General features: G+C 45.3%; 1 protein-coding gene across 1 annotated transcript in view; it reads right to left on the reverse strand.

The window, feature by feature from the left end:
* LOC122810551 (major histocompatibility complex class I-related gene protein-like) overlaps positions 1-16,235 on the reverse strand; it is a gene marked incomplete in the record, with an annotated part of 1,143,023 nt that overhangs the window by 66,840 nt on the left and 1,059,948 nt on the right.

Consider the following 16,235-nt stretch of genomic DNA (forward strand, 5'->3'; position numbering starts at 1 on the left):
AAATGAATGGATTGGTTTAAAGCCACACTAGATACCACCTTGGGCATAAATGATGGGTTAGTCCTGAGGAAAACCCTGTCCGCATGGAAGATAATGAAGGGTTCCACGACCATAAGGGCCTGCAGTTCAGACACTCTTCTTGCTGGAGTGATGGCTAGAAGTAAAGCTGTTTTCCAGGAGAGGAATTTTAACTCTGCTGAGACAGCAGGATCAAAGGGTGGAAGCGTGAGTTTTTCCAATACAAAGTTAAGGTCCCAGGCTGGAGTGGGAGCTCTCCTGGGGGGTCTTAAATGTTTGGCTCCTCTCAGAAACTGTTTGACCAGAGGAAGAGAGAAGAGGAGTGGCTTTGTATTACAATGACCTGAGACGGCAGAGGCATGAATCTTAAATTGAAGAGAAGGCTAGGTGTTTGTGGAGCATTTCTGTTAAGTAATCTAGTATATGTGGTAAGCTGGGCACAGCTGTGTCCACTCATTGAGACTGGCTCCAAGAACAGTATCTTTTCCACTTTTCTGAATATGATTTTCTAGTGCTAGGCCTGCTCACCTCAAGGATGACATCCAGCACCTGTGTACTGAGGGTTGCTGGTGATGGGTTCAGGGGATGAGCCAGGCTGCCAGGTTCAGGGTTTGTAGCTGAGGATGCAAAATCTGGCCCTCCTGCTGGGACAGCAGGGAGGGGGTCTGAGGCAGGTGCCACGGTGGAAGTACTGTCAGACTGCACAAAAGTGGGTACCAGTGCTGGCATGGCCATTCTAGTGCAATCAGGACTGTCCTTGGATTGTCCTGTTTGATCTTTAGTAGTACCTTCAAGAGGAGCGGCAGAGGGGGAAAGGCATAGATTGAGAGATTTTCCCATGTAAAGGACAGAGCATCCACTTTCCATACTTGACTGTGGGGAGTTCTGGTGCAATATTTGCTCAATTGATAGTTCTGAAGGGAAGCAAATAGGTCCACCTCTGGGGACCCTCACTTGTGGATCAGAAGCTTGAATGATTTGGGTTCCAGCTTCTGTGTGGGTCCAACAGATTTCTGCTTAAGTCGTCTGCCAGTGAATTTAGTTTGCCCAACAGGAATTGAGCTTGCAGGTGCACTTGACTGCTCAAGGCTGTGTTCCACAGAGCCATGGCTAACCTGCAGAGAGGGTAGGAATGGGATCCCCCCTGCTTGTTTATGTACCACATAACTGTGGTGTTGTCTGTCTTTATCAATAGTTGCCCTAGAAGAATAAGGCATTTGAAGGCTGTCAGAGCATACTGTACAGCTACATTTCTTTTTGATTAATATGCAGTTGCATTTGCTTTGGGCTCCATTTGCCTTGAAAACACTGTCCTGCCATGTGAGCCCCATGCATAGTCTGGTGCATCTGTTGTTAGGGTTTGGGTGGCAAGGGGTTGAGTGAAGGGGAGTCCTTTGTTGTGGTAGCAGGCCTCTGCCAACCAAAGGAACTCTGCCCTTAGATAAGGAATGATAGGAATCATTGTTTCCAGGTCCTGAGAATGTTGACACCAGAGACTTTTTAAGTACCACTGAAGTTTCCTCATATGCAGTCTTGCATATGGAATTAGTAGAATGCAAGACGCCATGAACCCAAGGGCTTGCAGTATTTTTCTTGCAGATAGCTGGGTTTTGGTGGACAGTAGACTGAAGTAGTTTGTCAAGTAAATTTCTTTTTCTGGAGTAAGGAATGCCATCTGGGAAGTTGTATTCAAGCTTGCTCCCAGGAATACAATCTGTTGTCTGGGTACTTGATGTGATTTCTTTTTGTTGTTGGTGTACCCCAGTGAAGTTAGAAGTCTCTTTACAAATGTCAGGTGCTGTAGTAGCAATTCCTGACTGTCCACCTGAATCAGGCAATCGTCCAAGTATGGGTAAATTTGAATTTTTCTCTGCCTGCAATATGCAATGGCTGGAGGTAGGCATTTTGTGAATACCCTGGGTGCAGTAGATAAGCCAAAGGGAAGTGCAGAGAACTGATATTGCATACAACCTGCTCTAAAACGTAGACATTTCCTGCAAGATGCCCTTACGGGGATGTGCAGATATGCTTCTTTTAAGTCTAGGGTGGCTAGCCAGGAGTCCTTGGCTAGCATAGGAAGCAGCTGTTGGACAGTAAACATTTTGAACCTTGGAACCACCAGGAAGGTGTTGAGAATAGACAGATCCAGGGTAGGGCGCCAAGAGTTTTCTTTTCTGGGTACCAGAAACAGTCTGGAGTAAAAACCTTGCCCCCTTTGCACTGCTGGGACAGGTTGAATAGCCTTGATACTGAGAAGAGAAAGCATTTGCTTTTGGGCCTCTGCCCACTGGCTTGAGGAGAGGTCTGGCCATCCGCTTGGAATTGGCAGTGAGTGGAAGTAGAATCTGTATCCCTAGGATACAATGTTCAAGACCCATCTGTCCTGGGTGATGTACTCCCAGTTATTTACATGCAGGGCTAAGGATGCAAGTACTTGGGCAAGGCTTGGAAGAGTTAAGGCTAAGTCATTGCGAGATTTTACCATAATTCAGTGGCTTACTACTCCCTGGTTTAGAGGTGGGAGCACTCCATTGCTTAGATCTGCGCATACACTGATACTGTATTCTTGGTGGTCTGCTGCCCTGGGTTTGGACTAAAAAGGTCTGGGAGGGACTGGAAAGGACCAGTTTTTAGAAGGCCAATGCCTACTGAATCTAGGTGGCTGTACCTGTAGGAAATCTTTAACAGTTTGCATAGATTTAGCTTTTTCCTCCATCTTTTTGAGGACTTCTTCTGCTTTATTGCCAAACAGGCGTTCTTGATTTAATGGTGCATCTAGCAATTCTGCTTTGACATGGTCTGGCAAGATTTGTTCCTTCGGCCAAGCATGCCTTCTAAGAACAGACCCAGTGACAGCAGCCCTGCAAGATGCTTCGAAGGCATCAAAACCACATTGCAAAGTATGTTTTCCAACTTGGTGAGCAGAATGCATTAGCTCTTGTAAATCTTTATGTTCTGCACAATCAGGAATCAACATCATTTTCTGTTTAATTAGCTCCATAATATGTTGCTGATACTTTAACATATGAAACTGGCAATTTAAAGCCCTGATGGCAAGAGTAGCAGAGGTGTATACCTTCTTACCCCAACTGTCTAAAGCCCTAGAGTCCCTGTCCGAAGGGGTTGGGTTTTTGGCTGTTGTAGCCTTAATGCACTTAGGACTCTGGGAAATGGGGTCTGGATCCACAACAGGATTATTAAAGAGGAACTTGTGGGAGGCAGGTACTCTGTAGTACCTGTCAGGTTTCCTGGGAGCTGGGGGCAAAGTATCAGGAGTAAGACTGGATTCGAAGAAGACATCATCTAAAATTTCAGTACAGGAAGGATAACTAGAGGCCTGTGCTGAGACAAGTTTAAAAATTCCCTGAGTCTCTTTTTGGACTCTGGGTAGTCCTGGCACTCCCAGCAGAAATGCACTCTAAGGGTATGCAGGGTTTCACCAAAGGAAAAATCTTCTGGTGGGGAAGCAGAGGGAATGGAATACTCTGCATCAGAATCCTCATAGGTAGATAAGGGTATGTCTTGGTAATCAGAAGGATCAGAGTCAACAGACTCATTACCTGAAGAATCAGAAGGAAAATCATTTTTTGGTCTTTTTGAGGGGGAAGGCTGTCTTCCCCTAATTAAAGTAATACGATCTTCAGCCATTCTAAGCATTTGTTTCTGAGGCATGTGGGCCTGAGAATGTGCTTTGGTCATCGGTTTCCTAGGCGTAGTGCGAACTATGGGCATGAGAAATTCGGTATTTTTGGATTGAAACAAAGTCGTCGGTTTAATATGAAAATCAGAAGGCCCGAATACATCCTCAGAAGCCAGTGCCTGCACAGCAGCTCTGGAGCCATCCAAGGTAGAGACATCCGCAGGTTCCATAGTCGAAGAAGCATCTCACAGCATACCGGACTCCGAATGGGTCTCAGTAGAGGCCTGTGAATCTGTAGAAGCGGGTATCAGGGGCTGCAAAAGTGTCTCACTGAGTACTGGTGGACTGGTGACTAGCCTAAAAGAAGTGTTGTTGGCAGTTTTGGCCCTATGTGGGCTGTCTCTGTCTTTATCCTTACGTATTTTCAGAAGATCAGTAGTTGGATGGCTTATCGAAGCCATTTCAGAATACAGAGAATGAGAGTGAAAGAATTTAGTGACAAAAATAGCCCGACGACGAGTAGTCTGGGCATTGAACAAGGCACAAAACCGACAGCGAGGAACGTCGTGGTCTGGGCCTAAACAGGTGATGCAGTAAGAATGAAAACCTCTGTGAGGTATTTGCTTTCCTCAGGCAAGACAATTATTAACTTTTTCTGACATCAGTTAGAGCAAGAAAAATGGATCCCCAACGGGATACTTATCCTTTAGAAGACTTCAGGTCTGAAACTCGAAAAATGAAAATTTTAGGTTGCGGCCGACCGGCACTTGCGAACTGCTTCTGCTTTGGACACTGCACGGCACGAAAGACTGATCTAATGGTGTTGGCTGCATGTTTTATACCCCTGACGACCTGACGTCATGGAAAAAGTGACAGCATCCGACGCAGAAATCCCAAGATTCGAGTATTCAGGCCGACTGAGGGCTACCTGCAGGCAGACAACCCAAATGTGATGACTGCAACAGTGAAACACGAAGAACATCCAGGATTGCAACAGTGAATACACTCGAACATCTACATTTATGGTAAGCATACACAACTGTACTATGTTCTTCGTGTTTCACTGTTGCAGTCATCACACTTGGGTAGATTCCCAAAGCTGAGGAAGGGTGGAGGCAGTCAAGAGGTGTTAGGGCTCGCTAGTAGGCCTTGCAAGACTGCTGTAGCAAATCCAGCCCTGGATTTAGAAAAGATAGGTAAGTGGTAATGCTTGGTGAAGGTGTGTACAGAAAGTACAGTTGTGTACCTACCATAAATGTAGATGTTCGAGTGTATTCACTGTCACAGTCATTACTCTTGGGTTATCCTGCTGGCAGGCTACCCGTAGTCGGCCTGAGTTGCAAAGTCTAGGTCCGGCGTCGGTTGCTGTCACCTCTTCCCTGATGTCAGTGCACCAGGGGTATAAAAGATGCAGCTGACACCATTTTCTTCAGTTTTTCTTGCCCCAGATGTCAGGTGCCCCAAATAGGTAGGCTGAAAAATATATATATATCAAAAAGAAATGCATACACAAAAATAACATTTCCTTCATCTACCAGCAAATACACCAAAAAGGTTGTATAGGATAGAGAAGTGCAGATAAGGCCCAGCAAAGAGAAGGGGGATGGTGGGTAACCTGGACTGCAACAGTGAATACACTCGAATATCTACATTTATGGTAGGTACACAACTGTACTATGTTCATCGTGTTTCACTGTTGCAGTCATTACTCTTGGGTTGAATCCCAAAGCTGAGGAAAGGTGGCTGGGCTAAATAGGATTAGGAGAGGCTATGAGACCCTGCAGAACTGCAGTGGCGAAGCCTGCTCTGGACTTAGAGTAGAGAGGCAAGTGGTTGTGCTTTGTAAAGGTGTGCACTGAACTCCAAGTTGCAGCTTCTAAGATTTCTTTGGTTGGTCCTCCGCTGAGAAAGTCTGCTGAAGTGGCTGCTGCTCTGGTGGAATGAGGCCTAATGCCCTTAGGCACTGATTTGCCATGTTGAGAATAGCAGAAACAGATGCAGTGGCCTATCCATTTAGAAACAGCCTGTTTTGAGATAGCCTTTCCTTGTGATCCTGCAGCATATGACACTAGAAGTTGCTCAGTCTTTCAAAAAGCTTTAGTTCTGTCCAAGTAGAAGCGTAACTGCCTGTGTATATCCAAGGAATGCAGAATTTTCTCCCCCTTGTTCTGTGGATTTGGATAAAAGGTAGGCAAGTAAATGGTTTGATTGAGTGCCACACTGGACACCACCTTAGGCATAAATGTAGGGTTTGTCCTCAGAGAAACCCTGTCTGGATGAAAAATGATGAAAGGTTCCACAGCCATGAGTGCTTGTAACTCCAAGACTCGTCTTGCAGAGGTAATGGCTAGGAGCAGAGCTGTTTTCCAGGATAAGAATTTAATATCCGCTGTTGATGCTGGCTGAAAAGGAGGCAGTGTGTGTGTTTTTCCAAAACAAAATTGAGGTCTCAGGCCAGAATTGGTGCTCTCCTTGGAGGCCTAATGTTTTTGGCCCCTCTGAGGTACTGCCTTATTAAAGGGTGAGAAAAGATAGGTGGTTCCGTATTGTAATGTGCAGAAATGGCAGAGGCATGAATCTTAATTGATGAGAAAGAAAGGCCTTTGTTCAGCATCGCAGTCAGGTATTGTAAAATCTGAGGAATTTGGTACAGACGTGTCAATGTCTTGTTCCTGGTTCCAAGCACAGAATCTCTTCCATTTTTCTGCATAAGATTTTCTGGTACTGGGCCTCCTGGCCTCCAAGATAACATCCATAACAGCTTTTGAAAGAGGAGTATTCTGAATGGCTACATTATCTGCCATGCTGCCAGACTTAAGGTCCTGAGTTGGCTGTGCAGGATCTGATTCTTTTGTTGGGTCAGCAAGTGAGAAGTTTGGGGCAATATCCATGCTGGACCTTGAGACAAGCTCCTCAGGATTGGGTACCAGTGCTGGCGTGGCCAGTCTGGTGCAATCAGAATAATTTTTGGCTTCTCTTGTCTGACCTTTAGGAGTACTCTGGGAAGGAGAGGTACTGGGAGAAAAGCATATACTGTTAGATTTTTCCAGCTGAATGATAGGGTGTCCACTTTCCATGCTTGCTTGTGGTAAGTCCTTGTGCAAAATCTCTGCAATTGACAGTTGTGTGGGGAGGCAAATAGAGCTATGTCTGGGCATCCCCATTTCCTTGTTATCATCCTGAACACTTGTGGATCCATTTTCCATTTGTGGGGATCCATGAGGTTTCTGCTTAGTTCGTCTGCCAGAGTATTTGTTTTTCCTGGCAGGAATTGAGCTTGCAGGTGTATCTGAAAGGCCAATGCTGTGTCCCATAAGGTCATTGCTTGTCTGCAGAGGGGGTAGGAATGAGTCACTCCCTGCTTGTTTATGTACCACATGACCATAGTGTTGTCTGTCTTTATTAGTAATTGTCCTGGATGAAGCAGGTCCTTGAAAGCTGTCAGGGCATTTTGAACAGCTAGCATCTCTTTTTGATTAATGTGAAGATGCATCTGGTTTGCAGGCCATGTGCCCTGAATACATTTTCCTGCCATATGGGCCCCCCCCCAGGCATAATCTGATGCATCCGTTGTCAGTGTCTGTCTGGCTGTGGGTAATCTGAATGGCAGACCCTTGTTCTGGTGACAGGCTTCTGCCCACCATCGAAACTCCTGTTGTAGGCAGGGAATGCGTGCAATTACTGTCTCCAGGCTGTGGCAATGCTGAGTCCAAACACTTTTCAGATACCACTGTAGTTTCCTCATATGCAGTCTGGCATATGGAATTAGTAGAATGCAGGATGCCATGAAACCCAAGGCCTGCAGGATTTTCCTTGCAGATAAGTGGGTTTTTGTTGCCAATTTCTTGAAGTAAGTAGTCAGTTGTTTTTGCTTGTCTGGCGTGAGATAAGCCATCTGGATATTTGTATTTAAGCTTGCGCCCAGGAATATTATCTCTTGAGAGGGCACTAGTTTTGATTTATTTTCGTTTACTGTGTACCCTAGGCCAATTAGTAATCTTTTTACAAATGCCAGATGCTTTAGAAGAGTGTCTTTGTTCTCTGCTTGAATTAGGCAGTCGTCCAAGTAGGGATAAATTTGAATTCCTTTTGTCTGCAAAACGCAATTACTGGTGCCAAGCATTTTGTAAAGACCCTGGGCGCAGTAGATAAGCCAAAGGGCAGTGCAGAGAATTGGTAATGCATTGAGCCAGCTATGAATCTGAGGTATCTTCTGCAAGATTGTCTGATTGGGACATGCAGGTATGCTTTTTTTAGGTCCAAAGTTACTAGCCAAGCCCTCTTGCCCAGCATGGGCAGTAGCTGCTGAAGAGTCAACATCTTGAATTTTGGAACTTCCAGAAACGTATTTAGTATAGATAGGTCCAGAATTGGTCTCCAGGTTTTGTCCTTCCTGGGCACTAGAAAAAGTCTAGAGTAAAATCCTTGCCCCTGCTCTTGTTGTGGTACTTGTTGAATGGCCCTCATGTCCATGAGGACTGTAATTTGTTTTTGTGCCTCTGCCCATTGATTGTGTGGCAGGTTTGGCATGCCCTTTGACCTTGGTAGGGTGTGGAAACTGAACCTGTAGCCTTAGGACACTATGTTCAGAACCCATTTGTCTTGGGTAACCCTTTGCCAATCTGATGAAAAAAGTGCTAGTTTTCCCCCCTAAGGGGGCTGTCAAAAGGAAACTGCTTGGAACTGGAAGAGGAAAGTCATTGGGACTGTTTCCTGTAAGGTTGTGATTTGTCTTCTCCACTTTTGGAGGTAGGAGCACCCCACTGTTTAGGCCTGTATGAGCCTTGGGGCTGAGATCTGCCTCTAGGACGCCTGTATCTGCCTCTTTGTGGTCTGTCTGAGACTGGAAAGGACCAATTTTTAGACGGCCAGTTCCTGCTAAACCTGGGTGGCTGTACCTGTAAGAAATCCTTGACTGTCTGCATGGATTTTGCTTTATCCTCCATTTTTTTCAACACCTCTTCTGCTTTAGTACCAAACAAAGTATCATGCTCTAATGGTGCATCTAATAATTTTGCTTTAACATGATCAGGCAGATTTTGTTCCTTTAACCAAGCATGCCTTCTAATAACAGAACCTGTAACAGCGGCCCTGCAAGAGGCCTCCAGTGAATCATAACCACATTGCAAAGTATGCTTTCTTACTTTTTCAGTTTCATGCAATAAATCCTGCAATTCCTTGTTCTCAGAACATTCAGTATTTGTCAACATTTTCTATTTAAGTAGTGACAGTAAATATTGCTGATATTTAAGCATATGAAATTGACAATTTAAAGCTCTTACAGCCAGGGTGGCAGAAGTATATACTTTTTTCCCCATCTGTCTAGAGCCCTAGAATCCCTATCAGAGGGGACAGGGTTTTTCGCAGTAGCAGCTTTAACCCCCCTTGGGACCCTGAGATATAGTTTCTGGGTCAGCAGCGGGGATTTTATATAGGAATTTATGAGAATCCAGGACCCTGTAGTATCTGTCTGGCTTAGCAAGTGCAGGGGGTATAGAGTCAGGGGATAGTCCGGACTCTGAAAATGCATCATCCACAATGTCTAAAACAGGAGGAATGGCAAGAGGTCTATGCTGAGGAAGTAGCAGGAAATCTCTGAGCCTTTTCTTAGACTCAGAATAATCTTGGCTCTCCCAGTGGAAATGCTCCCTCATAGTATGCAGTGTTTCCCCAAAGGAATAGTCCTCAGGAGCACAGGCTGAAGGAATGGATACTTCAGCATCAGAGTCATCATAGAGAAGCATGGAAAAATCCTGTTCAGAAGAGGAATCAGAGGAAATACATACCTGATCAGAAGAGTCATACTCTGTCTCTTGCCTAGGTCACTTATCAGGAGGGGGATGGCAGCCCCTGATCAAAGTAATTAGGTCTTCGGCCATTTTGAGCATCTGTTTTTTAGGCATGGAAGTCTGAGTAGGAGAATGCTGTACTTGTTTCTTTGTCTTTAGAGCTGCTTTAGTCTTTGTCTTTGAAGCTGAGGATGGCTTAATATATAGTTGTGTAGGTCTGAAGACACCCTCAGAAGCTGATGCCTGCTCAGCAGCTCCGGACCTATCTGAGGGATTGATTTCCGAGTGTCCAATACCTTGAGTTTCCAGAGGCCCAGTCGGCTCCACGTGGGAGTCAGAAGTGGCCTGTGGCTCTGAGGAAGCGGGCGCCAGGGGCTGCGAAAGTGCCTCACTGAGAACTGGCGAACTGGCGACTGGCCTAGAAGAGGCTTCGTCGTCAGTTTTGGACCTTGGATGCCTATCTTTGTCCTTGCATTTTTGTAAACTCCGGTTGTCGGCTGTTCCGCTGGCATTATATAATTAAATCTTCAGCCAAAGTAATGAAATGCAAAATCAAACCAATGCTTGATAGTGCGTTGGTTGAATCTAGCTCAAAACTGACAGCTAGCAATGTTGTGATCAGGGCCTAGGCAAGGAATACAGTAAGAGTGAAAATCCTTATGAGGTATTTGCTTCCCACAAGAAATACAGTTGTTAACTTTTTCTGACATCGGTATGGAGCAAGAAAAAAGTTTCCCCAACGGGGTACTCAGCTTTAATGAAGATTTTGGATCTGAAATTCAGCTTTGAAAATCTCTGGAGTCGGATGACTGGCACTTGCAAACTGCTTTTGCTTCGGGCACCGCTCAGCAAGAAAGACTGAAGAAAATGGCGTCGGCTGCATATTTTATACCCCTGGTGCAGTGACGTCAGGGAAGAGGTGACAGCAACCAATGCTGGACCTAGACTTTGGAACTCAGGCTGACTACGGGTAGCCTGCCAGCAGGATAACCCAAGAGTAATGACTGCAACAGTGAAACACGATGAACATCTCCAGGTTGCAGCTTCCAGAATGTCCCTGGTAGGGACTCCCCTGCGAAATGCTGTTGAGGTGGAAGTAGCCCTAGTGGAATGTGGTCTGATCCCTTGTGGGGTAGGTTTTCCATGGTGCTTGTAGCAGAAATGGATGCAGTGTACTATCCATTTGGAGATGGTTTGGTTTGAAATGGCCTTACCCTCTGCCCCTGTAGCAAAGCTGACTAGCAGCTGGTCAGATTTTCTGAAAGGCTTAGTCCTGTCAAGGTAGAACCTCAGCTGTCTGTACACATCCAAGAAATGCAGGATCATTTCCCCTTTATTCTGAGGATTAGGGAAGAAGGTTGGCAAATGGATGGATTGTTTCAGAGCCACACTGGACACCACCTTAGGCATAAAGGATGGGTTAGTCCTGAGGGAAACTCTGTCAGCATGGAAAATAATGAAAGGTTCCACAGCCGTTAGTGCCTGTAACTCAGATACTCTTCTTGCTGAAGTTATGGCTAAAAGCAAGGCTGTTTTCCAAGAGAGGAATTTTAACTCTGCTGAGGCAGCAGGTTCAAAAAGGGGAAGCATGAGCTTTTCCAGTACAAAATCCCAGGCAGGGGTGGGTGCTCTCCTAGGGAGCCTTAAGTTGTTAGCCCCTCTCAGGAACTGTTTGATGAGATGGTGAGAAAAAAGAGGTGGCTATGTATTATAATGAGCTGAGATGGCAGGGGCATGAATCTTAATGGAGGAGAAGTATAGACCTCTGTGGAGTAGCTCTGCTAGGTAATCCACAATTGGAGGTAAGGAGGGCACTGCTGTGTCCTTCTCTTGAGACTGATTCCAAGAACAATATCTTTTTCACTTTTCAGCATAGTATTTCCTAGTACTAGGCCTTCTGTCTTCAAGAATGATGTCTAGCACCTGTTTGCTGAGGGTTGCTGATGGGGTATTCAAGGGATAAGCCAGGCTGCAAGGTTTACAATTGTGGATGCAAAATCTGTCTCTCCTGCTGAGACAGCAGGGTAGGAGTCTGGTGAAGGTGCCAGGGTGGCACTGTGGTCAGGCTGCGTAAGAGTGGGTACCAGTGCTGGTGTGGCCAGTCTGGGGCAATAAGAATTGCCCTTGGCCTGTCCTGCTTTATCTTGAGTAGTACTCTTGAGAGAAAGGGCAGAAGGGGGGAAGGCATAAAGTAAGAGGTTTTCCCATTTAAAGGATAGGGCATCCACCTTCCAGGCCCTGCTGTGAGGGTTCCTGTGCAGTATTTGCTCAACTGGTGATTCTCGGGGGAGGCAAAGAGGTCCACCTCTGGTGTCCTCCACATCTGGATCAGAAGGTTGAAGGTGTTGGGCTCCAATTTCCACTTGTGTGGGTCTAGGAGATTTCTGCTTAAGTCATCTGCCAGTGAATTTTGTTTGCCTGGCAGGAATTGAGCTTGTACATGCACTTGGTTGCTCAAGGCTGTGTTCCACAGGGCCATGGCTAATCTGCAGAGTGGGTAAGAATGGGCTCCCCCCTGCTTGTTTATGTACCACATAACTGTGGTGTTGTCTGTTTTTATAAGCAGTTGTCCTGGAAGGATTAGGTATTTGAAGGCTGTCAGAGCATTCTGTACAGCTAGCATCTCTTTTTGATTGATGTGCAGGAGAATCTGGCCTGGGCTCCAGTGGTCCTGAATGTATTTGCCTGCCATGTGAGCCCCCCATGCATAGTCCGATGTCTCTGTTGTCAGGGTTTGGGGGCAAGGGGATGAATGAAAAGCAGTCCCTTATTGTGGTTGCATGCTTCTGCCCACCAAAGAAACTCTGTTCTTAGACAGGAAATGATTGTTTCTAGGTCCTGAGAATGTTGGCACCAAAGACTTTTTAAGTACCATTGAAGTTTCTTCATATGCAGTCTTGCATATAGAATTAGCAGAATACATGAGTCTATGAACCCTAAGGCTTGCAGTATTTTTCTTGCAGAAAGCTGGGTTCTGGTGGCCATTTGTTTGAAGTAGTTTGTCAGATAGACCCGTTTTTCTGAAGTGAGAAATGCCATCTGGGAAGTTGTGTCCAAGCTTGCTCCCAGGAATAACATTTTTGACTGGGTACCAGTTGTGATTTATTTTCATTGATGGTATACCCGGATGAAGTGAGAAGGCTTTTTACAAAAGCCAGGTGCTGAAGTAGCAATTTCTGACTGTCCGCCTGAATCAGCCAGTCATCCAAGTATGGGGAAATTTGGATATTTCTCTGCCTGCCGTATGCAATGGCTGGAGCCAGCAACTCTGGGCACAGTAGATAAGCCAAAGGGAAGTGCAGAGAACTGATAGTGCATAGATCCTGCACTGAAACATAAATATTTCCTGCATAACTCCCTTATGAGGATGTGCAGATAAGCTTCTTTTAAGTCTAGCGTGACTAACCAAGCATCCTTGGCTAGCATAGGAAGAAGCTGTTGCAGGGTAAGCATCTTGAATTTTGGGATCACCAGGAAGGTGTTGAGAATTGAAAGATCCAGGATTGGGCACCAAGAGCTCTCTTTTCCAGGCAGAAATGGATGCAGTGTACTATCCATTTGGAGATGGTTTGGTTTGAAATGGCCTGACCCCACTTGTTCTACTGGAACAGGTTGCATAGCTCTGATATTGAGCAGGGAAAGTACTTTCTTTCGAGCCTCTGCCCACTGGTTTGGGGGAAGGTCTGGAAACCCTCTTGGGGTTGGCAGTGAATGGAAGTAGAATTTGTACCCCTGGGATACAATGTTTGGGACCCATCAGTCCTGAGTAATGGACATCCAGTTTTTTGCATGAAGGGTAAGTTTTCCTCCTAGGGGCACAAGAAATTGCGCAGGTCTGGAAAGGATAACTGAAAAGTCATTGTGAACTTTTTCTATATGGGGGTGGCTTACCACAACCTGTTTTTGGGGTGAGGGCACTCCACTGTTTAGATCTCTGCATACCCTGAGACTGTAGTCTGGGTGGCCTGTTTCCCCTGGGTCTGGTCTGGGAAGGCCTGGAAGGGGCTAAAAAGGACCAATTTTTAGAAGGCCAATGCCTACTGTATATAGGTGGTTGCACTTGTAAGAATTCTTTGAGAGTTTGCATAGATTTAGCTTTTTATTCCATCTTTTTATTCCATCTTTTTAAGAACTTCTTCTGCTTTGCTGCCAAACAAACAGTCCTTATTTAAAGGAGTGTCTAGTAATTTGGATATGACATGATCTGGCAAGGTTTGTTCCTTCAGCCAAGCATGCCTTCTCAGTACAGACCCAGTGACTGCAGCCCTGCAAGATGCTTCTAGGGCATCAAAGCCACACTTTTTTGTAGGCCAGTGTCTACTGAATCTTGGTGGCTGCACTTGTAAGAAGTCTTTTATAGTTTGCAGAGACTTAGCTTTGTCTTCCATTTTCTTTAAAACCTCTTCTGCCTTACTACCAAACAGAGTTTCATGCTGTAAAGTTGCATCCAGCAATTTAGCTTTAACATGATCAGGCAAATTTTGCTCTTTTAGCCAGGCATGCCTCCTAATCACAGATCCAGTAACTGTGGCCCTGCAGGAGGCCTCTAAGGAATCAAAGCCACACTGCAAAGTATGCTTTCCAACCTGTTCTGCTGCATGCAATAATTCCTGCAATTCTTTATTTTCTGCACATTCAGAAATCAACATCATTTTCTGTTTCAGTAATCCCATAACATGTTGTTGATACTTGAGCATATGAAACTGGCATTTTAAGGCCCTAATTGCCAAGGTTGCATATGTATAAACCTTCTTTCCTCATCTATCCAGTGCCCTGGAATCTCTGTCAGAGGGAGTCGGATTTTTTGCTGTTGAGGCCTTAACACCTTTTGGACCCTGTGAAATAGTTTCAGGGTCAGCAACAGGGTTTCTAAATAAAAATTTGTGTGAACCAGGAACCCTGTAATATCTGTCTGGCTTGCTAGGAGCCACAGGTAAGGAGTCTGGAGACAAGCTTGATTCCAAAAAAACATCATCCACAATGTCTAAAACAGGAGGTATGGCTAAAGGCCTATGCTGATGGAGAAGAAGGAAATCCCCAAGCCTCTTTTTTGATTCTGAGAAATCTTGACTCTCCCAGTGAAAATGCTCCCTCAAAGTATGCAAGGTTTCACCAAAGGAATAATCTTCAGGAGGAGATGCAGATGGGACAGATTCCTCTGCATTGGAATCCTCATAGGGTGGTACAGAAAATTCCTGATCAGAAGAAATAGAAACCTGATCTGAAGATTCATAATCAGTGTCTTGCCTAGGCCTCTTATCAGGAGGGGGATGGGAACCCCTGATCAAGGTAATTAGGTCTTCAGCCATTTTGATCATCTGATTTTTGGGCATAGAGACCTGTGCACGTAGCTCATGTGTCAGATTTTTAGCTTTAGAAGTTGCTTTTGTCTTTGTTTTTGAAGCTGGCATCAGTTTTATATAGAAATGCTGTGGCCTGAAGACACCCTCAGAAGCCGGTGCCTGCTCAGCAGCTCCGGACCCATCTGAGGGAGAGACATCTGTGGGTACAATACTTTGGGAATCTCGCGGCATGCTGGACTCCACATGGGTCTCGGTAGAGGCCTGCGACTCAAAAGTAGCGGGTATCAGGGGTTGCGAAAGCACCTCACTGAGTACCAGTGAACCGGCGACTGGCTTAGGAGAAGCTTCGTCGTTGGTTTGGGACCTCGACAGTCTGTCTCTGTCCTTTTCTTTGCATTTTTTGTGATCTCCGGTAGTCGGATTGCTATCCGACGACATGTCAGGATAGTTAAATCTGTTTCCAAAATATTTTGAAGCAAAGCTATACCGACGTTTAATAGTGCGTTTGTTAAATCTAGCACAAAACCAACAGCTAGGCACATTATGATCAGGGCCTAGGCAAGGAATATAGTATAAATGGAAATCCTTATGAGGTATTTGCTTCTCACAAGTAATGCAATTATTAACTTTCACTGACATCGGTATGGAGCAAGAAAAAGTTTCCCCAACGGGGTACTTAGCTTTAGTGAAGACTTTGGTTCTGAAACTCGAATTTGAAAATTTCAGAAGTCGGCCGTCCGGCACTTGCGAACTGCTTCTGCTTCGGCACTGCGCGGCAAGAAAGACTAAAGAAAATGGCGTTCGCTGCCTGTTTTATACCCCTGATGACCTGACGTCATGGAAGAAGAGACAGCAATCGATGCAGGACCCAAGACTTTGGACTTCAGGCCGACTGAGGGCAACCTGCCAGCAGATTACCCAAATGTAATGACTGCAACAGTTAAACACGAAGAACATCAAGAGCGAAAGAATTTAGCAACAAAGATAGCCTGATGATCAGGTTCATGTTGTTCATGATGTTCAGGTGTTAAACAAGGCACAAAACCGACAGCGAAGGACATCATGGTCTTTGCCTAAACAGGTGATGCAGCAAAAATGAAAATTTCTGTGAGGTATTTGCTGTCCACAAGCAAGACAATTGTTAACTTTTTCTAAAATCGGTTAGAGCAAGAAAAAAGGATCGCCAATGGGGTACTTAGCTTTAGAAGACTTCAGTATTATAAACTCGAAAATGAAAATTTCAGGTAGCGGCCGACCGGCATTTGCGAAGTGCTTCTGCTTCGGGCTCCTCCACTGCAAGAAAGGCTGATGTAATGGCATCGGTTGCCTGTTTTATACCCCTGATGACCCAATGTCATGGAAGAAGTGACAGCATCCGACGCAGAAATACTAAGACTCTGGTATTCGGGCCGACTGAGGGCTACCTGCAGGTAGATAACCCAAGTGTGATGACTTCAACTGTGAAACATGAAGAACATCTGCAGA

The sequence above is a fragment of the Protopterus annectens genome, chromosome 9.part0 (assembly GCF_019279795.1).
Source record: "Protopterus annectens isolate FY-2018-M chromosome 9.part0, PAN1.0, whole genome shotgun sequence".
NCBI lineage: Eukaryota > Metazoa > Chordata > Ceratodontiformes > Protopteridae > Protopterus > Protopterus annectens.